Source organism: Polyergus mexicanus, unplaced genomic scaffold (genome assembly GCF_030449975.1).
Source record: "Polyergus mexicanus isolate NDT 795.1 unplaced genomic scaffold, iyPolMexi1.0 SCAF_1, whole genome shotgun sequence".
Lineage (NCBI taxonomy): Eukaryota > Metazoa > Arthropoda > Insecta > Hymenoptera > Formicidae > Polyergus > Polyergus mexicanus.
In genome coordinates, this window is record NW_027223321.1 from 1,628,864 (window position 1) to 1,652,765 (window position 23,902).

Below are 23,902 nucleotides of genomic sequence, written 5' to 3' on the forward strand. Positions count from 1 at the left end.
AGACTACGTATCCAAGTTGTATAATGCGTTTATTACATTTTTATTTATTAATGATAACGTTTGTATAAAAAGAAAATTAACGATAATTGATCTTATCTTATAATGATTATATTTACTGCAAAACCTCGTTTATTTGATAAAGATATGAACTTTTTCACTTGTAGTGCAAATGATATTTTTGTATAGCATAATTGACGCAAAAGAGGAATCCACGTGATAGAAACTCGAGTTCTTACGTAGGCGTTGTTTATCGAAACTCTAAAAATTCTTCATATTGACGAAGAACGATGTCGTTGGGTAGATAAATCTCGACTACGGACAAGTGCCTCTTTATCGCACACTTGTTTCTCTGTCTTTTTCCTGTTGGACATATTTTGTATGGTAAAAAATTGGAATTCTGATATAAATACACCAACCGCAAGTAAGCGTGAAAAAACAATAATGGCGCCATGTTTACATCGATTGACATTTTGGCCGCTGCATCCTCACCGGGCTTAGATCACTGCGGTCTTTTTAACTCGCGAACTTTAACATTCTTTATTTATACGCGCCAACGTTCGTATATTTATGCATATTTTATATACAATGAAAAGCACGCGTTTAAACGTATAATTTAATCTTGAATTTTTCTCGCGATAGTTGACATATTTTTTGTCATTAATCTAAGAAATTTAATTATCTCGATATTTCAAATATTAAAAGTAAGAACAAATGCATTTAAAAATGACGTAATACTAATTTCTCGCTAAAAAAGAATGAATCACTGATTTGCTTGCCGACACCTCTTGATTGTTCACTCGTCGGGTGGCGACTTTGTCAAGGCCAAATTGTTAAACCGTTTATATCAATCAATCGACATAATTGACTTTCGACTTCTAACTCTTTCCCACTGCGCTCGATATGTCTCCGCTTTTGACCTACAACAACGCCGTCAATGTTCGGCTCATGGTCTGGCCAAAGCAGGTGAATCAGTCTCTTAAGAGATTTGCCCTTGGCCCTGGGTCCGGGACTCGTGATTCTGCTTCGTTGAATCGATTGCACGTCGCTCCAATCTGGTGCGGTTGATGCACCGGAGGCTCGAGCCAGACGCGTTCCCATAACGAAAAGAAAGAGAAAATGAGAGAGAATTTATTTTGCTTTGAAATTAAAACTTTTAAGAATACAAAGAATATTGCGCAGAAAATATTATACAATACTTAAATACGAAAAGTAATTATGAAAAGAAAAAATAATGAAGAAAATAATTACATAATAAACGAAAGATTATGGTAGTAGATATAAACACGCTGTAAGGTATGTTAGAGAGTTCTGATTTAACTAGATATATATATATTAGTATAAATTGTATTTAATTACAACGCAAAAATGAAGACATTTAAAATAAAAAAAAGGGAATTTATCGATGCAATATGTGTTAAAAAGAGGCAGTATTAACGACCTTTAATAGGGAGTCCCACAAATAAGACAGGATGTTATTTACTTTAAGAGTAAATTATGTTTTGTACGATATATAGGAATAATGACGTTAGAATTAGAGACACGAATTTGTCTGTAGACGAAGAAGAGAGAGGAAAGGTAAAGAGAGAGTGTAAATACAATGGAATGTATATGTGTAAAAGGACGTACATCAACTGAATAAGAGCAAGAGAAACCTAAGTGAGAGCCAAACCTTCCGAATAGTTAGGGAGATGTATTCATATACATGTCAAATTTTAAGTTAAAGATGAAATATACTCAAGCATTAAAAGACATAAAAAGAATCTTTTATACGATTACGATCGAATCAAATTGTCATATAAGACACGAGAGGAATTAAACGAGTAATTAAATTTGCTAAGTTTGCTGAGAAGAATCAAAGCTAATTACTAAATACAGAACTCGGAATATAACATTTATATGAGCTCGTGCAAATCAATGTATATTTAATGAAAAGACACTTCAAAAATTCAAAATCTGAAAGTAAACGTCTTTACTATCATGCGCTATAACGGAGAGAAAAAAGGAAGAGAGATAATGAGACTTTAACTGCATGACGTTGGAGCAGGAATGCTTTCAAAGAGCAAACTGTCGTTAAGCCTTACGAGCGTTTGGAAGTACATAGAGTAACCGTACCAAAGTCGTATCAAAGTATAATATAATAAGTTGTTAATAAATAAATAATAGCAATAATAATTGAAGAAAATAATAATATGTGAAAAAAATTTATAAAATACTAGAGAACAATAATGCATTAACAATAAAAGTAAATAATAAATCAATTATTTATAAGAATATAAGAAAAAAAATTTAATCATTTTTATATTATATTAAATATCCTTAAATGTTTATTTATTATTTATTATTATATCTCTATTTATATTTTTGTAATATATATTAGATTACATTATGGGGGTGGGGGGTGGGGGGATATTTTGTCAGATACCCATAGAGCTTAGAACATCCGACATGAATATCGATTCCTCGAAATTCGGCACGATACCTAAAAGAGGGAACATCGACGGGTGTGGTCGAGGAGTATGTACATCGATCGGCACTTTAGCCTCGACGATAGCACACCCTTCCATGCAGTAGACAAGTGGTGGGGAAAATTTGAAATAAATTTAATATAAATATTCCACACAAAAGATATATACAAAAATATCATTTACAATAAATATCTTTTATCTATATGACAATCAAATATAGTATTAACAGAGTTGCAGTTATTTCAAATAAAAATATTTATTTTTATTGATATCATAGATAAATAAAAGATGATACGAGCTCCCCTCCATATTTTTTACTATATTATTTACTATTACTAATTATTTACCTTATTTATTTTTTGCCATTTATTATGAAAAAAATTTCATTAAATTGATTATATTATAAAATTTCCCCATCAATGCCTGCCTTTTGCCTTAAAGTTTATTCTAAATGTGTACGTCTTATGGGGTTTAGATTGCGATTGATGAACATTTGGATTATTGTCATGTTGAAATATTCAATTTGCAGTTATATCTGCAACATATAAATAATTGAATGATAAATAATAAATAATAAATAATATAATATTGCTTCGTGATAACATAAATTTTAAATTGCTTTACTCTGTTTCAAGCTCGTCTATTATCCTTTGCATTGACGATACGCTACGAAACTATCTTATTAGTTATTAAACAGCCGGCTAGAAAATTAATTTCTTTTCTTTAGCCAAATCTCGAGCATCTGCTATCAATAAGCTATTCGCGCGACGTGTTTTTTGCAGAATATGATATCGAATCATTGATTTCATTCAGCGTCAAACTAAATCACTGCAACGCTGCTATAGAGAAGGTATTCTTTGCGTTCGCGATAGTCGATCGACGAGCTAGCTGGATAGCCGAAATTAATACCGGGAATCCAGTGGACAGTTTAGATGGAGTTGCCAATGGCTTGTTCACCGAGCTGTTTTCTTTTTATTTTTCTCGTTTTCAAATTTAATCCACGAATGGGGCAGGCAGGGAACGTACAAAGAGGTAGATTCCGTCTAGACGGGCCGATGACGTCACGAGACAAGGTCGGCCGTTGTCTGCGTCTGGCTGGCTCGCGGTGGCACACACATGCGCCCTCGCGGCTTCGTCTTTCTTTCCTTCCCTCTTTCTCTCTCTCTCTCTCTCTCTCTCTCTCTCTCTCTCTCTCTCTTTCTTCGCTTCTCTCTCTCCTTTTCTCTATAGACTGGAATCTCCTTCGATTCCCCGTCTTCCATTAGTCTCTTCTTGGCTCGCAAAATATTCCATAAGAACTCATGTCCTTCACGAGAGGGGATGGAACTGACAAACTGTCCCCGATAAGTCGTCTTTTCTTTCCGTCCCGCACACGTCCCATCGGCATCGACAAAACAAGGCGAAAGCAGTCGTGAACTATAATGGACTCATAGCGGATATTGGAGGGATGCGAAAAGGTCTAAGAAAAGGAGATTACGTAAAATCGTGCGAGCCAGTAATAAACTAGTATCCTGCTGGTCTTTTTCTTTTGCGAATACTTTCCGACGAAATTTGCATCTATGGTATAGTTCGGCAATCTTGTAAATATTAATCACGCTATCGATGATATTCATTACGACTAAAATAATTATACGTTAATACGTGAGTTAATTGCAAATAGTTTGAAGAGAGATTATAGAAGAAAAAAAAAAATATATATATATATATATATATATATATAATTTTAAATGTATCACCCCTCAATTATGTCAATTGTCTTTTAATTCATTCGCGTCTCTTTAGTGACATATATACATTCATACGTTTCTGTATATATGGTAGACACGATTGAATACGCGACATATATCGTCGGTTTCTGCGCAATTCCAGTTTTTAGGACATTGCATTTTTTTACTTTGCCGACAGATCGGCAACCTCGATGAACACTGACAGTCAAGACGACCGATCATCGATCACATTGAGATCACTATCGCGACGCTTTTGACTGTCCGCGAGACGAATAATATCTGAATTTATACTGTTCTAGCCGATCGCATACTCATCAATAATTCAGCGAGTTGTCCACGAGCGAGAAACTCGAAAATAAGGCGAAAAAAAGAGCCGACGCTCTTATGTATATCCGACAACAGAAACGGTCGCGTCATACCTTTACATCGTCGCAGACGCGTTACCTATGTATGTAAGAGATATCAGCATAAGATTGAATTTCGTTTTTTCGAGAGATACGAGAGACGCTCGTGGCACAGCCGAAACGCGAATACAAAATAACAGGGAAAATAAAAATCGTGAACTTTGATAAAAAAACAGTATTATATAAAAAATCTAAAAATAAAATTTATTTGACATAACAATCGCTAATAAGAATCGATAAAGAACGGATAAAAAAATGATAAAGAAATTGTACACAAGCAAGATTTTTGAGCAAATTAATTTTTCTAAGAATAAAAAAAAATCTATATTTTTGAATTCTAGTTTAAAACCTTCTTTTTGTTAAATAAATGTGTTTATTAAGATTGTTATAAACTTTTAATAATATTTACATAATTATATATAACTTACACTTTTGAAAGAAACGGATTTGAATGTGTCATGTCTGGAAATAAGATTTTTGATTGTGAAGATTGATTTTTACACACAAAAAATTATTCGAGACATATGTAGAATCGGTGAATATAATAACTTCTGTATAGTGGTAATACTAATCAATAAATAAAATAATTCAAAAATACGTAGATAACGTAAAAAGATGTATATATGTACGTTATCACATTGAAAAAATTTTGATACAAATTTTGATATGTCGAGAAACTCGAATTTGAAGCAACTGCAGCAAGTAAATTAGATTAAAAAAAAAAAAAAAAAAAAAAAAAAAAAAAAAAAAAAAATCATTACATATAAAAGTAAAGAGAGATTCGAGCTTGTATGCAAGATCAGAATGGCACGTGTTGCTACTGTATATAACGATGGCTAATGTATAGATAGGCAGACAGCTGACATGATAGCTGCAGAACGAGACGAGTGGAAGGTAGAGATTCCAATTTGAGTTTTGACAATGCGGAGTGCAGACCAACGCTAATTTACTAATTGAAACATAATTGCCTTCTTGGAATGGACAGACGAAATATATATCGAGTCAGGGTCAACGGTACTGCATTAGAGAGATCTAAAGATTGTAACAATTAAGGACAATTTGGGGAGATCCCTGAAGTGCATCATCAAATTACCTCGCGAAAGATTTCATCGTAATAATGCACGATAGCGTGCGGTCATATTATGAAAAATATACGAAGAACAAATATCTTATACATTGCGATATTTTACCATTCTTACATTAGCGTAATACATATTTTGCATTGTTGAAATAGAAAAATATTATTATATTTTATAGAAATAAATAACTTTTTCTATAGTTAAAAATCTATGACATGATTTGCTGCAATTTAATTCGCTGTTTTAAGTATTATATTATAAATTACAGATTGTTATTTATTTTCTCTAAAAATATAACTTATTCTAGGTTTTCAAATAAAAAGAAATTCTATAATAGGTGAGTTTATTTTTCTAATTATAATTAAATATTGTTTTGATTCCTCGTTTCTACACCGACGATATATAACGATAATAAAATTAAAAAGCAAGAAAAATGAGCAGATTATTATTATTGATTCATACAAGTATGATTTCTTATGAAAAAATCGTGTCGGCGACGATTGTTTAGACGGGCAATCAATATCGTTGTTCTCTTTGATGAATAAGTTAATCAGGTTAATCCATATGTGCTTCATTAAACGCTAAAATGGCTTAATCACTTCCGCGTGTGTACGGTGGTCAATGTTCTTCCTTGATGGCCGCACGCTGCGTGGAATGTGCGTGCGCGCTCATTGTAACATTACGACATTATTCGCGGTCGTCGTCAGTTTCGTAATTTCTGTCTGGCCGCGTGTAAGCGTGAGAGACTGTTGCCTCGCGTTAGATAGAATCTAATTTTCCAATGAAGGCTAACACGCTCGTTTACGTTTTTTTTTTTTTTTTTTCACGGACCGTCGACACTTAGAGTTCTCTCGGTTTATTCGCCAAATTCTTAATCTTCCTATTGTATGTGTAGATTTGGACCATTTTGCTTCTCAAGTAATATGAAGGATTACTCGTAAAATAGATGAGAAGTACTTATAAAATAGATAAGCACATATCGTATAAGATGAAAATTTCATCGATTTATATTTACGCTCCTAGAGTGCACTTAAAAATTTTTTTTGCTTTATATAGTATTTTAATTTTTTTTTCTTTAAATTAAATTTGGTTTTCTATATTTTTATATTTATTTCGTGAGATATGCTAGGCCAGAAAGAGATCTACAAAGATCTACATTCATTATATTATTTGTACTTGTTTTTTCTTAAAATTATATAATTTTCAAATTATATATATATAATAATATAACATATTAATTTTAAAATTATATAATTATTTTGTTTGATTTTAAAAACTCGATCTTGCCGATATGTTGATGCTAACGTGGCTTTCCATTCTCCCGTTGAATTGATATCGAAGTATGGCGGCGGCTCGACGTTCCAATAGAGGCGTGAAACGCATTTGCATCGATATCTGGGCTACAGCGTCTCATTTCTCAATGAAGTCCAGCCGATCCGCCTAATGACGATCGTCACTGACTGTTTGGTTCAATGCACTTGCACTCCGATTATCGGCTGCGCAAATAACGCAAAATGACGGCGGCGGTGTTTGTCGCGCACGCCACCGGTCCAGACTTTTCGATATTTAATAATGACGAAATATCTTGTAATAAATATTAAAAGGTATTTGGGACGCAAAGTTTGTCGTGACGAGAGGCGAAATTGCGGGTCGATTAAAATTGTATCTTCAATCGCAACACCGTTTATCGCGCAATGTATTTAATACAATATGCATTAATTAAATTATCATTTACCAGAAAATATTATTAAGCAATATATTAATTTCTTGAATTAAAAAATCTAAATATTAGATAAATATTAATTTTTTTTTTATGAGGAATCTTTCTTTCTTGTTCTATAACGCGTCAGAATTTGTAGACATTAATTATTATTATTATTATTTTTGATTAATTGATATGTGAAAATCTTGAGTTTAAATATATATATATATATTTTTTTTTATGGATGTGTCTCTGTCTCTTAAATATTTTATTTGCCTCTTGAAATTTTTGGCATATTGTTCCATAAAATGTTTGGCAGAAAGGGATTACACGAAATATATTGCGTAATCTTGCATCCTTTTTTTTGCGATTCCGCATTCGAGTGTTGTATAAATCGTATTTATAAAGAAGAATTACGTGCCAAGAAAGACAAATGTTTGAATTCGTTTGAATTCCTTTCTTCTATTCGGTGACGTAAGCGCGCCGAATTGAATGCGCATTGCGTTCTGTTGCTGTGGCTATCGTAGATAAGAATCTGAGACATATTATCGCGGCTGGCTGTTCACTTAGCGCGACGAATAATAATAATAATAATCGAGCCTCTTCACGAACGCATTATACAATATTCGCGGTGCAGCATTTTATAATATATTTATAAATAGAATTCTTAAATAATTGGACAGTATATAATTGGAAAAAAAGATAATCAAATCAAATATGTATACGGCATGATAGAAATATTATAATTTTGTAAATTATAATATTTGGTGAGGAAGTTTTATAGAATTCTTGATATATTATAAAATATATATTCTTTGCAATATTTAATTATTGCCCGATCACGTTCATTTTGTATCAAGTATTTTGCAATCATAAAAGTTAATAATACATATCAGACAGAGAGTTGTGTGTCCACAAATTACTTTATTATATTAACATCTCTAATGCAACACTGTTGTTGCGCACTCGTTTGATCAACGCTGCCAACAAACGTCAATGTACGATGCTATTTAACTAGATCTACTATGTATCGTTCTATCGATAAACAAATTAATTACTCGTAATGCCACATTTAAATAGCTTAGACGCGCATACCAGTTTAAAGTATCTGTATGATATAATATACGTTAACATTGAAGAATATTATATATTATATTATTATATTTTTATTTTAAATTTAAATTTTTTCATCATTCACACACAATGAATTAATTCTTAAAATATTACCCGACGATTTTCTAAATATTATTTCTGCAGACATTTAATTATGTAAAATTCATTTTTCTGCATATAATATTAATTTATGTTTTATAAAACTGGAGAAAAGTAATTGTTGTCGCAGTATCGATGTCCATGCCGTTGATGAATCAATCAGTGCAGTCGCATTTTTTTCCAAACGCTACTCAATCGATTGACCTTTTGTTAGCACGATTTGCATTTTCCGATCGCATAAATTTCTCGAAACTTTATATCGCGTGATTGTAGCGTGCATTTTGTTTGCGGAACGATGCGCGACAGACAGAGAAAGAAAGGGGAAAAAAAAAAAGAAATTGTCCCGTCAGTGAACGCAATGAAAGCAAATGGAAGACGGGATGAGGAAAGCGACGCAGTAGTTAGCCCGGTGCAGTATATGGGCCAGACAACAATAATTGTTCAGCGTTTCCTGGTATATATTATACCCCATTTAATTGATAGAGAGAAGCCGCCACGTTAATTCAGACATTGTCATTGTGCTATCTTTAGAGAGGACTCCGCGTTTTCATACTTATCGGTTGTATATGCTTTTATATGAGAATATCCCCGGAAGCTTTCGGCCCTTTATATCCGGCGGCCCCTAAAAAACTAAAGATTTAAAAAAAGTCACCGACGATTGGACATTTGAGAGGGATGGAAGTCAGGTCCGAACTCTTCGCAGCAACTTTGAGAGAACGGACACGCCTAAATTCAAGGATGCATCGAATTATAAAGGCTCAGCTTCATATCATTCTCAATGAAATCAAAAAGTTCTGTATGTTTCACCGTAAAAAATTTGTTATGCGATTGTATAATCAAAAATATAACCAATAGATAATTATTTTCAAATATAATTCTTAAATAAAGAATTTTTTAAATAAAAAAATGAATGCTCTCTCTCTTTGATGTAAAATCGTGTATTTAGAAATATTTTGCAAAAGATATTGCATTTTTTCCATCGTATTATATATCTCTCAATTCAAAAAAAAAAAATCCTACTTCTTTCATATTTTCTTTTCTTTGACACAATCTTAAGTTTAATCTCTGCGTTTAATTCGCAATTGAAGTCATTCATCTCATTAAAACAAAAAGTAATGGTATTTATAATTTCAAATATCTCAGCTTTGAAACAGTTAATCTTTTTTTGGTTATGCATTATTTGCATATGCAAAATATATAGATATTTTGATTAATATTCAGATTAAATCTGAAAAAATTGATTTTTCTAAAAAAATAAAATATCTTAATAGAATTAGTAATTTTTACGTGAAAATATTAATTATAAACGTTATGTTAATTACGGAACTTCAAAGTAGATTATTATATCTACATTATTAATGTATTATAAAATTATCCTCATCGATGCATCTTTGATTATCTCGCTAAAGGATTTCATTGAGCAAAACATTCTTTTCGGTGTCAAGGATTTCTCGGTGGTAAATCTCGATTATCGATAAGTAACATCGATCGGACGTGTCGACAAGTAGTATTTCTATCGCTCGAACATGACATCATCCACGGCGATCAATCCCTGCTATCGAGATTCTGTTGCAAGAATCGCGCCGTCCGTCGATGCGGAGAACTTTATTATTTTTTTTTCTTTTATGTAAGAACTTGGGTCACTCTTATTAGCATTTTGCATTTCCTACGGGATTTTCCAGGATCTCCCGACGAAAGTCAATCTACAATTCGCGTCGGAATCTAATAAAATTCTTTCCTCTAGTAAAATGCTCTCACGTGTTAATTTAGCCGGTTTACACTTTATGTGCATATTAACGTAAATTTATTAATCTTTTTATAATTGCGGTTCGATATTATCGCTAGCAGAAACAACAATTATTTCATTTTTCGCGACATACATACAAAATTCACAGATACTCTCGGCAAACAACGTTGTCGAATTCGACGCGGTTGATCTAGGCATCAGCCACACCCGAAACTTGGTCTGTTCTAATCCGTCATGTGTGCCGTTGTTGAGTAAATAGAAAATCCTGCCTGTAATGTTCGCATAACGGTATATAACGGCGATCGTGATGGCGGGGCCGACTTGTCGCAATCGCGTCGCGACGCCCGCTGTGGCTCGCCCGGTACTCGGGCGCGAGTACCTCCGCGTATTCAATCGACGGTCGTACGTGACGACGATACGTAGGTTGTGTGTTACGTCGGCGTATTGATGTAGCCGGCATTACATGCATCGTGTGTTCCTGTATGTACCTATCTCGACGCGCGGTGATGCGCGCTGAATGCCAATCGTCGCGCGAAACGGTTCGATACGCGCGGATTATGTGCGCGAATTTCTTCCCGCTACGTCGAGCATCGAACGTTGAGATCGAACACGGATGCCCGGATGGCCGTCTTCGTTTCTCGACGATACCTCAGGAATTTACGAGTTGGCCTCTGCAAAAGTTTATCTCAACTTCTTGATGAACATATTTGGGGAAAATTAAAAAAAGATTAAACTTAAGATTGTGTCACAGAAAAAAAAAATGAAAAAGGTAGCATTGAATCGAGAGATATATAATACGATGGAAAAAATGCAATATCTTTTGCATAATATTTCTAAATACACGATTTTACATCAAAGAGAGAGAGCATTCATTTTTTTATTTAAAAAATTCTTTATTTAAGAATTATATTTGAAAATAATTATCTATTGGTTATAGTTTTGATTATACAATCGCATAACAAATTTTTTACGGTGAAACATGCAGAACTTTTTGATTTCATTGAGAATGATATGAAGCTGAGCCTTTATAATTCGATGCATCCTTGAATTTGGGCGTGCCCGTTCTCTCAAAGTTGCTGCGAAGAGTTCGGACCTGACTTCCATCCCTCTTAAATGTCCAATCTTCGGTGACTTTTTTTTAAATCTCTAGTTTTTTAGGGGCCGCCGGATATAAAGGGCCGACTGAAGATGTAGAACCATCTACCTTTGTTCGCGAAGTTAATTACTGCTCACTCTTCGCGTGGTGCAGCTTTTGTAATTATTTATAAAACTAGTTAACATAAGTTGCATTTGTAACAAAATGTATTATCGAAAAGTATACTATTTGTGTTGGAATATTTAAATCTATTTATTATATACTTTATGTATGTGTATATTTAATATAAATGTATATATATATAAATGAGGCTTTTAGATAACTTGAGATTACAAAAAATTTTGATAATTAATTTGATAATAAATAATAATAATTGGTGCTTTTAACGCAAATTTATTACTTGTGTATCCAAAAATAATTATTACATGCAACATTTTCAGTACTTGATTTGTTAATTCTATCGCTACGCGCAAATTTTTGTCAATCGGTAAACCTATGATGAACCATATACCAAAGTCTAAACAGGATACGAAGGATTGAACCTCGTTAGTCCCTAATCGCCAAATCGGAGCTGGTGCTTTCGGCGTCCCATGACATTTATATTATCTTGATTCGTCGATTCGATTTTTAACGGCTCATGTTTAGATTTTTTAAACAATGTTTGATAGAAATTTAGCATTTGCCCTAGCAAAGAAAGAATTTGAAAGAAATAAACAGAGAATTAGATACTAAATTAAAAAATTCGAAGTATAAAGAAAGACTGATAGTGTAAAAGTATAAAGTCCAAGAAATAATATTTTTCATATTGTTGATAAAATTAATGATTTGGATGAATGAAAGATTCGTATTAAATGGATTTTAACAAGCTGATTTATACTAATTGTTTGTTTAAAAATATATAATTAATATAAATCTTTTATTAATTAAATACGCTATATATAAATAGTACAGTACAATTAACAAATATTTTTTAATATTACATTACGCGCGATTAGGGTTGATGGAGGGAGGATATTTCTATTGAGAAAGAAAGAAAGTTATAGAGGAAAGGGGAAGGCATGGTGAATTGTTCAATTTGCAAATCGATTTTCATCAAATTAGAGACTTATAAAGGATTACATTTTGACAACAATTTGATTGTACAATCTTTTCTAGTCATTAGCTTCTTTTTTCATGAAATTTTATTTTTACGAAGTCGGAAGAAAGGCAAAAATGTCTAAGGGGAATGAAAGAAAATAATCATCAAGGGGTAAGGAGAGGGTAGTGGGACGGGTAACTGTGTGGCACGGCAGTCTGGCCAGTCGATTATGGTGCCGAAACGAGCGCCGGAGCGTCTTCCAACCAGTTTTGGACAGTATCTTCGCTCGTAGCTATAAAGACAAGGATGGAGAGTTTTGACAGGATCATGAGGGAAGTATGCTGTCTGTACGAAACTGAGAAAGCGAGAGTTGAGAAAAACAGCCACGTTTGAGGAGGAGAATTGTCGGAGGAAAGGTATTCGACCAGAAGAACGAAGAAAGACGACAAGCCAAAAGAGAGGAACATAATTAGATATGGAGAACGAAAGCTTGTCTGAAAGTAAAGAGAGCGTAAATAAATGTAAGCGAGGAATAATGGAAATGACAAGAAGAATATTTTAAAAATTGAAAAATTGAGTGAAACGCGAGAAGGAAAAGAAATGATCGAATAAAAATATAGAAGAAGAAATATTGAGATATTGTGAGAGAAATTTTTTTAAATGTAATAAAAGAAAATATGCAAAAGGAAAATGGGCAAAAAGAAAATGATGAAAAAATATATGTCTCTAAAGAAAGAGAGAAATATGTACACAGATATGATAAAATTAAAGAATAAAGTAACAAACATGTGATATGTCTTATCTTTTTCTCGTGCATTGTACAAAGTGAAGATGTAGAACGAAGTAGAAGTCGATCTAAGAAAATGTAACTGACCGAGGTAGAAAAACTGTGGGGTGACCAAGATAAAGATGGAAGCGAGAAATGAAGGAGACACCAAAAAGGAACCACCTTGATGCCGCTGAGGAGGGAAAAGAACAGAGTCGTGCCGAAGAAGATGAACAGCATCAAGAAGAAGAATAAGAAGAAAACGATGAAGAAGAGCTAGTGGAGGCGGTCGTCGAGTTTGAGTTTCGGTTTCGTTCGTTTCGCGCCTGCTCCGCGCTGAACGGGAGTTGAAGAGTGAACCTGTTCAGCGACGAGAGATGAGACGGCAGACGGAAAGAGACGGAACGAAAGTAGGAATGACAAAGATCGACAGTACGACCCAATCGCGAGTGCGTCAGCGGTGGGAACGAGAGAAAGAAAGAGAGAGAGATAGGTTTCTTCATAAGAGTGGAGCAGAGCAAAACGGGGAGAGAAAGAGGGAGAGAGTGAGAGGGAGAAAATGAGATAGAGGGAGAGATGAAGGGCGAGAGGGAGTGAGGCAGAAGAGAAGGAGAAAGAGAAGGAGGGGTGGAGGGTAGGAATGAGGGTGGGAGCGAGGGAGGGAGAGAATGATTTTTCGCGTGAGAGACGGAGAGATCAACGCGGGAATGTGATAGAACAGGCGTGAGGGAGACAGAGTAAGATAGAGAACGCGAGAGAGTGTAGCGGAAAGAGAAAAAGAGAGAGAGGAGGATAGACTTGAGGCGCTCTGCTCCCAATAACGACTCTCGCCCTCGGTCAGTCGCGCGCGAACCGCGGAGCCGCGAGCATCTCCTTGTCTCTCTTGCTTTGACAAGGGAGACTTCAGTGTTTGTCGCTTCGCGTGTCTTGGCTAAACTGGCACGTGCGACGGAAAGAAGAGGAAAAAAGTGAGGGTGAAGGAGTTACGTCGAAGGAGTTTCAATCCAAAAAGGTGATACGATCGAGGATTCCGCTTGGGAAGATTTGCATGACGACAAAGCGAGAAGTGAAATTCACGAAATTCTTGTACCGCACAAATAAGAGCCGAAGAAAACGCGTTGAAAATAGCGGCGGTCCGCAAAGTCGTTCTGGGAAAATAACATTCTTGTCGAAAGATTATTAGGGAAAAGCGCGATCAGTCGGTCGTTCAGCTGATCATCGCGAGGATCGACGAATTGGCACGTGGGAGAAGCTTGCTCTGGAAGCTGTCAGTCAATGCGAGGGGAGCAAGTTACAGTGGGATGATTATTCGCTGCAAGATTATTCGTGAGAATTATTCGTGTTAAGAATAAAGGGAGGTAATATATATTGTGAACGCGACACGATTCGGAGCAAAAACTTTCGGAGTTCATTGATCGGTTTTAGAAAAAAAAAAATGATCAGTTGTCGCCTTTTCCTTTCGAGGTGGAAGATAGCGCGTAATGTTCTCTAGGAATCGTTACTTTCGTCCTAGTATCAGAAATTAACCCGATTGGTCAAGTAATTGCGAGCGTTAGCATTTACCTTGTAGATCAACATCTCAACATTTATGCAAGTCATAAGTCGCTGTGAAATTTGTTTATTAATGATATTTGGATTTTTAATAATCATTCCAAAAAAAGAAAAAATATTAACTTTTTATTGTCATTAAGTTTCGGTTATATTAGTACTCATTAATTACCAAGATTGTTCTTCCAACTGATTCAATTTTTTTTTTGTCACTTTGACATTCGATTTTTGTGACACTTGAAGAAATGGTTTTCAAGATTCGTAAAGCATCCTGATAATAAATATCTCGTAAAATCGCTCGGTTTAGCTTTGTTCAACATCGATTTTCCGATTGGAAGGAGCGATTCCGAAGAGCCGGAGAAGAGCCACGATAATCCCAGCATGATGCGTCAAGTGCCGTACACTCCGAGATAAGACGATCCGCGCTAAACGGAGAGGCTGGCATTGGCGTGGCGGCGGCGATAGCGACAGCGACAGCGACAACGACGACGACGACGACGACGACGACGACGACGACGACGACGACAACGACGACAACGACAACGACAACGGCAGCTGCGGCGGGTATTGGGTGTGGGAAGACGGTGGTAAGGGGACAAAGGATCAATGAATCTGTAACGCATGCAAAGTGATGCAAGCGATCGACGTGCACGACGACACAAATACCCAGATACTACATATCGGGTCGCGGACGGCGAGGGAGGCGAAAGAGAGATCGGCGGAGACCGGTCCAGAGTGCGATAGAGACGAATGAGTATTTTTCGAGATTATCTCTTTGAGGGAGAAATGTCGGGGCAAACTCTCTATCTCTCTCTCTCTCGGCGATATTAATGACAACGATATTAATCTTGTAGAGCGCGAAGCAGTGCATTTTAAGATATGTACGATTGATGACCGAGTGTGCAAAGAGCGGAAGGAACGATAGCGTGACAGAGTTGGTACCTCTAAATTGTATTCGGATATAAAAGTGAGGCAGACCGACGAAAAGACGAAAAGACGACGACGAGAAAGAAGAAACAAACAGGACGCAGCACGGCAGCGTGTATCTGTGCGTATGTATGTGTGTGCGTGTCGTCACTGCGTCGAGGAAGCAGCAAAACGTTGACGGAGGACGCGGAGCTATTGCTATTTTAGAGCCCGCCAAATATCTTGCCAGGGTGGTACTGCGTTGACTGTATGTGTTCCTCTTTCTCCCATTCTGCTTCTCTTTCGTGCTTCCCACGAGTGTTTTCCTCTCTCTCTCTCTCTCTCTCTCTCTCTCTCTCTCTCTCCCTTCCTTCTTCCCGGCTGATTCTCCCTCATGAACGAGCGGCCGATTCTGCGCCGATGACGCACAACACCAACCAAAAGCACTGCGACCTGTGACAGGTAGGAGTCACATTTCTTTTTTTTTTTCTCTCTCATTCTCTCGCGACCTTGGTTGCGCGATGACCGTAAGGGCAATGACTCGTGAGGCTCGACAACGGGGGTTGCAATGGGTTTGGGGATGCGTCGGTCGAGGGGTTGGTCGAGACTTGACCGTGAGAAACTAACGCATTCCGCGGTTGACTTACATCCGGATGCGAATTACTCGTTATCCCTTACTCTATCGTAACATGGGGTGAAGAGGGATATAATATAATTCGATTGCATCAGTATTTTTAATTAGTAATCATTATATTTAATAGTCGGTCTTACTATATACAATTTTCCTTTCGTACAACTCTTGCGCGAAAAATTATGTAAAAAAAATATGGTTCTATATATATTTATTCATTTCATATCTTTTCATAATGCATTACTTTTATACGGATATATGACATTGAAATGAATTTAATTCGGTAAAATTAACTTTTTCTTTCTAATTTTCTAATCTCAATCAATCGCTTAACGTAACATGTCCGATATAGCGTACGTTTCAGAGCGAACTTCGAGTACGCATGCTAATTTTGACGTGTATATCGAGATTATTTTTACACGTGTTTCGCACACTGCGTCATTGGTGCTTTCCAGCATAACATCGCAAATTTTCTCTCATATATTACATATTTTTTGCACTAAGGGAAAGCACATTTACGTCAGGAATTATTATTTGTGATAATGATAAAATGAAAAATTCTGCATTATTGTATGTTCGGAAAGCGACTTTGAATAACAATTCGAAACAGCTGTTATCTCTTGAAAATTTCTCATCGATCATCGATATCTGCGTTGTATTTTATCACAATTGATGCATCGAAGCATAATGTTTTTTAAGTAATATTTGCCATCTTTAATAATAACGTCAGTGGGTCAATACGATTAATTTATCCTAAAATATGTACAAGAATCGATGCATTCCAACTGCGCTTATATTTTTTTTTTATTTTCGTGATACTTTAGAGAAAATAGTAACATCTGTGGAAAAGTATGCAACATCTCTAATAAATTATATTAAAATACTGTACATTATTCTATTTAATTATGAAATTGAATAAATAACAATGTTAGGAAATAAAATGAAAAGAATATAAAAAATTGACTATAAAAATATACATATATATATATATTGCGAAAAATATGATTGATAAAATATCGCAAAAATTTACTAAATCTTTTGATTTGTTAATTAATTAGATTTATCGCGATTGATAGAAAATGCTTAATATTTTTGATATGTATAAAGCGAAATTCCTTGCTATTAATACGACGATATAGCATATTTCCAACGTGCTTTATTTCATTGGCTAGTCAAGCTTGATCTGCAGAAATTCGTGTTTTCTCTCGCGCATGGCCATGGCGCATGGACCGGACGTCGCTTGCCATATCTCCCACTTAGGCTGAATTATACACGAGGGGGATAAAATTCGAGACTGTGCGACGCGACGCGACGCCACACGCTCGCTCGGGGGACCTTCGAAAATTCTCAGGAACGTGACCCGTCGTACTGATGAGCACCGATTAGCGAATAGAATTATATGATGTGTACCTGATCGTAATAAATACGAAAGAAAAACCTCTTTCTCTTGGTTTATTTACACGATATATCTTTCTGTTTGCGGAGATTTGACAAGGGAAATTTAGCTTTAGCGAATTTTGTAATTGGATTAGAAGAGCGAAATAGAAAGATTGTTTCTTTTTTTTTATTTCTTTATTATTTAGATCTCGATTGTGATCACTTTAAATGAGGAAGAGCGACTAATGACATTACACGAGTCTCGCGGTGAGAAGCAATAAAAACTTGGCTTCGACTTTGTATAATTGGCAGGCTGATTGCGAAAGAGAAACATTCACTTTTCAGTTTCCTTCTTACGGGTTTTCTCTGCTCGATGTTTTTGACGAAAGAAATTCATCCATGAAAGAATATACCAAAATAATTTATAAGCTATCTTCGGATCAACTTACATAAGTACGTGTCTGTTAGACTTTATATATAAACATTCTATTTATATTATACTATATAGAGTTAATTTAAATTATATATAAACTCTAACACACACACATAAAATTCAATTTAAATATAATATGGACATATTAACATAATAAAAAAAAAGAAAATGTAATATACGATAATATAACATTTAAATATCTCCCCAAATAATAGAAATATCGAATATTTCGGCATTAAAAAAAAAAAAAAAAAAAAAAAAGGCGTGAAATAATTATCGATTGGTGAACGCGGCTATTATGGCGGATAGATTGACTAGAATTTTTGCCCTGAATTTTTGTCCAAGTATCGAGTGTGATTGATGGATAAACATAATCATAGTCATGCGGCAACGTAATAACTCGGATCATTACGCTGTCACTTGCCGTAGATATACGATTTGCATAGTTAGGCGACGTGAAACCCGACTATATAAACGCGTCTAGTATTTCAATGTTCGACGCAAATTTCGCGATTGTTTTGATCCTATGCTCACCAATATTAGCGATTAACGCCCAAATAGCTCTGTGTCCTTCGATTATAAATTTACATATTTAACTAATATATTCGCTCCTCGCGTAATGAATTTGCATCAGTCTCAAAAATATCTTTTTAACATATTGTACGAATATTATTTATTAGAAAACAACAACATCTTCTATATAAATCTCATAAGAACTTATATGATTATTTGAGTTTATTTAAGTTTTAAAGCTCTTTTCGCACGTGAAGTTATGATGACGCGGGCATTTTTGATATTACAATATATATTAAAGACATATGTATAACTACATGAAAGTGTTATTACAATATATAGATTTTTATTAAAATTTTGTATTCTGCTTTCCAGGAAATTTATTTCCATTTTACACGTTTTATTCGTACGCACATTTGTTTTATACGCCCTCGCGTATATGGTAAAACATAGCGGTATGTACCTCTATTGCGCTATAAGTATCCGCACATTGAAGTAATAACCTTGACCTCCCTCATAATTTTTATCGTACTCGAGAAGCCCACGAAACTCCATGTTCTACGCATGTGTGTCTTTACTTATCTCGGTCGTAATATTGTGCTTGAGTGGCGCGTTAGAGACCGGGCGTTAGCTGAGCAAATATTAGTCGTAGAAACAAACAGATATTAACTACATTATACCAACGGATCAATGTGCCCGCGAAAATGCGTCGCTAATTATGTCTCCATGTTTTGTGAATAAAATACAGTTCTAAAACGGGTTCTCAATAGCAAGTAACTTCGTCAAAATTACCCAAAAACGACATCTTACGTCGTGGTATCTTTTTTTTTTGTGCTCATATTTTCTCATATATTTTTAATAACGATAAAAATGCTATATTACATTTGTTATCCTCTCTTTTATCATTTTCTTATATTTTAAGAGATGAAGAAGCGTGCGTTATATCTCATCGTGACCGCGTTTTTGATTACCGTTGCAACATTTTTTGATAGTAAGGTCAGCATGTTAGATAAATAATTAATTAAATTAAATAATCGGTGTATCCGAATGACGTAAGCTGATTTCGATTTAAATATAATCCTTGTCCCCTATCGGATTGATAACAATTTCTGCAATTGCAGTATATTCTTTGAGTGTAATTTTCGCCGTGAAAAATCAATCGTTTCGATTCGTCGGTGGCGCGAATTCCGCGAAACAAATGACGTGACTGGACACTTTCGCTTTCATTAAATTAACGTCGTAATTTTATAAATACTCTCACATTAAACCGGTTATCGATATCGCCCGCGCGCTTATTATCATTCGCGTTCCGGTCCGAGCAACCTTTGAGTAACTTTAATTCCGAGAACACGCGCGCGATTACGTCCAATTGCCGAGTGCATTTTCGTACATATAATAATACAATATACATAGTTTCTCTCTACGCAAGCGCGAAGCGCTTTAATCTCAATACGAAGGTTATCTATCGTGCTCCGATTCCGTCCAAGAAACATCAGAGAGTTTGATACTTTTACTTTATATCGCTAAAAGCGGATACAAAGCATATCTATCAAATATTTCGAGACGATGTTATTAAAACGGCGTTGACGTGATTCGATCTTTTTCCTTCTTTAAAAATTTCGTATTTTAAAATAAAAGAAAATGGCATAAGAAAGATAAAAAAATGTATAAGAGAGAAAGAGAGAGAGAGAGAGAGAGAGTTACTTTTTATAAGTATACTTATAAGATATGTATATATAGGCATATGGTGTAAATGACTTAACTGTACAAGAATAATCAGATGATTATCGAATAAATAATGAAAGGATTGGTTGAAATGATTACACGAGAGAAAGTGATATACACGATAAGCGAATTCATAGAGCAAGGTTTAATATCCTCTATACGGCCCGGCACACATAGGAAGACACGCGGTCATGATCTGCAGTCGCAGAGGAGAGTCCGAGCGTCACGCCTCGCGCCCATTACACGATCCATCGATCGTGATAAAATAACGAGTTGGCAATATCGAAGCCGAATTCGCTCAGCCGTTCACTCTTTGTACGAGAACAGCTGATGGGCGGTGATCTCGCTTTGATGCCCGCTCGATTATCGATTGACGGATTCGAGCCGTTCGCAACCTGTTCTTCATTATCAAAATTATGATCAAATGAAATAATTCGAATGAGTCATGTAAAATCCTTTATCTTTCTTGTTTCTGCCTTTATGCTAATAAAATTTCGCAATACCCGTAGTTTGCGCTTTTAAATGTATCGTTGATTGTCCGCGGAATAATTTTGAATATTCTCGCGTTTTTGTCTGTTGGACAGAGTATGCCTTGCGCGAATTTCTCGATATTTGCTGTTGAGATAATCTAGTTCTAAATCAGACTGCCACAACCGTTACGAGACCAACTTTAACTATACGGAGCTATTTAAAACTAAATTGACTCCTTGCCAAGACAAGAAAAGAATGACGCAAATGTTCATTTGTCATATTTTTAAGACAATAATAATACTTTATTAATACAGATAGTATCTTTTTTATCATAACATTACATTTAATTTGCGTAATATTTTTGATTTCATACAAATGCGCGATAAAAATCACAGTGTCTAGATTTTAATTTAAGTCTCGGATAAAACGAATCCTGAATCGAATTTTAGAAACTTCTTTTATATTGTATATATTCTAAAATCAAATTTTATATTGGATTTTGATCTTACATCTTAACACAGTTTTTATATTTGTACATTTTTTTTCTACAAAAACTATTAATTACATATTAATCTATATTAATAACAGGAAAAATTTAAGAATGATAGGTGAATAATTTTTATTTTAATTCTGTATAATATACAATATGAATTATTTATTTCCAATATCGCAGAAGTTTTATAGAATAATTTAAATATGGATCGTGTTTCAACGTCGAGTTAAGAATACATTTGCTCGAAAACTGTTCATTATAATGACAGAATAACGATAAAATAAAATTACCATATACGTGCTTCTCATGCCTAATTATTGTATTTATTTTATGAAAATATTTCATAAATTATCTAATAGGTTAATTAGCACGTGCTATAATGAATGTGGATTAAAATCTATTATTTTGATCTCCATTTCCGCATGTGCTTATTATATTGGTATGCTAGGGCACGTCATGCAGTCTATGATGAATGATGAACATTGATGACTTGAGAACGAACTTTGACCCGTGATTGTCATCAAGCACGATTCTGTGATTGATTTGCGTGTGATACGCTAAGTGCTTCTACGAGGGGGACAATCGCAGTCTCATGTTTAAAATTAGACGATAGCAACGGAACAATTATGAGAATCGATACGACTTATAATGCGATCTCACCTCACCTTCCGAAATTTTCCGCGATTTTTTGAACTGGATTTGCCACAGTATCTATCTAGGTATATATGTCCTTCACTTTTTATATAGATATATATCGAATATTAATTTTTGGATATGGATATCAAGGCGAATTAAAAACGATTAATTATGCGTTACATACTTACAGATATAAAATAACATAAAATTATTTTTCGTCTATCGGATGCGTGAAATGAGGAATAATTTTTGATCCTCTACAGAGTTTTCTCTGCGATTTGCAATTATATTTAATATTTGATAAATAACGTGGAAGCATATGCGAAAAGATTTTATATTTATGATCGAAAAAAGGCAGATTAATAGATGTACGCGGCAGTGTCGTGGCAGAAACGGAACGAGTCCCATAATGACGTGGCTAAGGAAAAATTCTCGTGCGTGGTCCTGAAGGGTCCGGATGTGAAGTGCAACAACATGACCGCCGTGCATTCTGCTATCTTCCGCGATCGTAATCACGGATGCACGCGGGGTTGAACACGCGGTTATTTATAACGTCTTTGAGATGGTATGTGGTGGAGCGTGCAGTAATGATATTGCACGCCGAGAAATGAAAGAAAGAATAAGAGTAGGAGAAAAGAAGAGAAGAAGAGAAAGGAAGGAGGAGAAGCAGAGAGAGAGAGAGAGAGAGAGAGAGAGAGAGAGAGAGAAGGAAAGAAGAAGACAGAACGGTAGAAAGGGAAAGAGGGAGAGAGAAGTAGGAGAGTGAGTGCAAAAAAGGGAAAGGAGAAGGAAAGAAGAAAAAAGAGAAAAAGGAAAAGGAAAGAAAGAAGAAAAACATAAAAAATGAACGAAAAAGGAAAAAAGGAAGGAGAGAGAGAGAGAGAGAGAGAGAGAGAGAGAGAGAGAGAGAGAGAGAGGAAGAGCAGAAGAAATAGATAGAGATGAGAGAGAATAATATTCATTTAAAGAAATATTTATTTTTTGAAAAACATAATTTTTTGAAACGTGTTTCTCTTGCTATTATCAAACATTCTGCTGTTTTGAAAACTATTTGCCTCTCGTGATCCGTCTTGATCGCTTATCTGGCTCATAAATTATATCTGTGATCAGTATTCATATCACGGTATCATATTTAGTCGTTTCTATTTCTTTATCAGCACTTGAACTGATATACATACTGCATAATATACCAGTCTAAAAGAATTGCGTTGATGTAGGTTATGGATTTCTCAATTAATCGACTTAACATATCTTTTAACGGGTAAAAAAATTTCCTTTTTTATGTATATATGAATTTCTTGAACAATATAGACTGTAATACAAAACTCTATTTTCTTAAAGAAGCGTAGTGCAGATTTTATACATATTTTTTTTTACTTCTTTTATTTAACTAATTTTTCTATTTCTTTCTGTCATCTTTATATTTGTATCAGATCTGTAGCACGTTATTCGCGTAAATTATTTATTTACTCTACTTTTTTTAATTGATCGGGCTTGTTCCGATCAATCTTGATCCTGGAAAAGAATAGGCAAACAAATATGCTTCCGACGAGGTTCATAGAAAATCAAAAAGAGAGATAGAATAAAGAGACCGAGAGAGTCGCTCCATTACGATAAGAAGGAAACTAAGAACGCGTCGTGGAAAAGGGACGCTCTCGCTCGCGTCTCGTCCATCGTTGTACAGGTAGGAAGGCGTAGGCTGGTGTTACAAGGATCGCAATGAAAACAGGTTTAAAAGGGCTCTTCGAGGGCGTACTCGACGGAGAAGTGCATTTACGGCACCCTTCGCGCCCGTTAACAGACCTTCCCTGCCTTCCTCTCTCTTCTCTCCGCTTCCAATGTCGAATAACTCTTCTCGGACGACAAACGTCGCGCCTCTAAAGGACAATATTT

General features: G+C 35.1%; 1 protein-coding gene across 8 annotated transcripts in view; it reads left to right on the forward strand.

Moving 5' to 3' along the window:
* Oatp74d (Organic anion transporting polypeptide 74D) overlaps positions 1-23,902 on the forward strand; it is a 97,782-nt gene that overhangs the window by 12,728 nt on the left and 61,152 nt on the right. For 2 of the 8 annotated variants that reach the window (XR_011448182.1, XM_070311384.1), the window contains one exon: positions 15,132-16,192. The exons of 2 other annotated variants lie outside the window; for them this stretch is intronic. The gene's annotated coding sequence lies outside the window, so the exon portion shown is untranslated. Of the gene's footprint in view, positions 1-13,950; positions 14,635-15,131; positions 16,193-23,902 lie in introns of those variants that run through there. 4 more of the 8 variants (XM_070311477.1, XM_070311667.1, XM_070311706.1 and 1 more) reach the window with 4 other exon arrangements.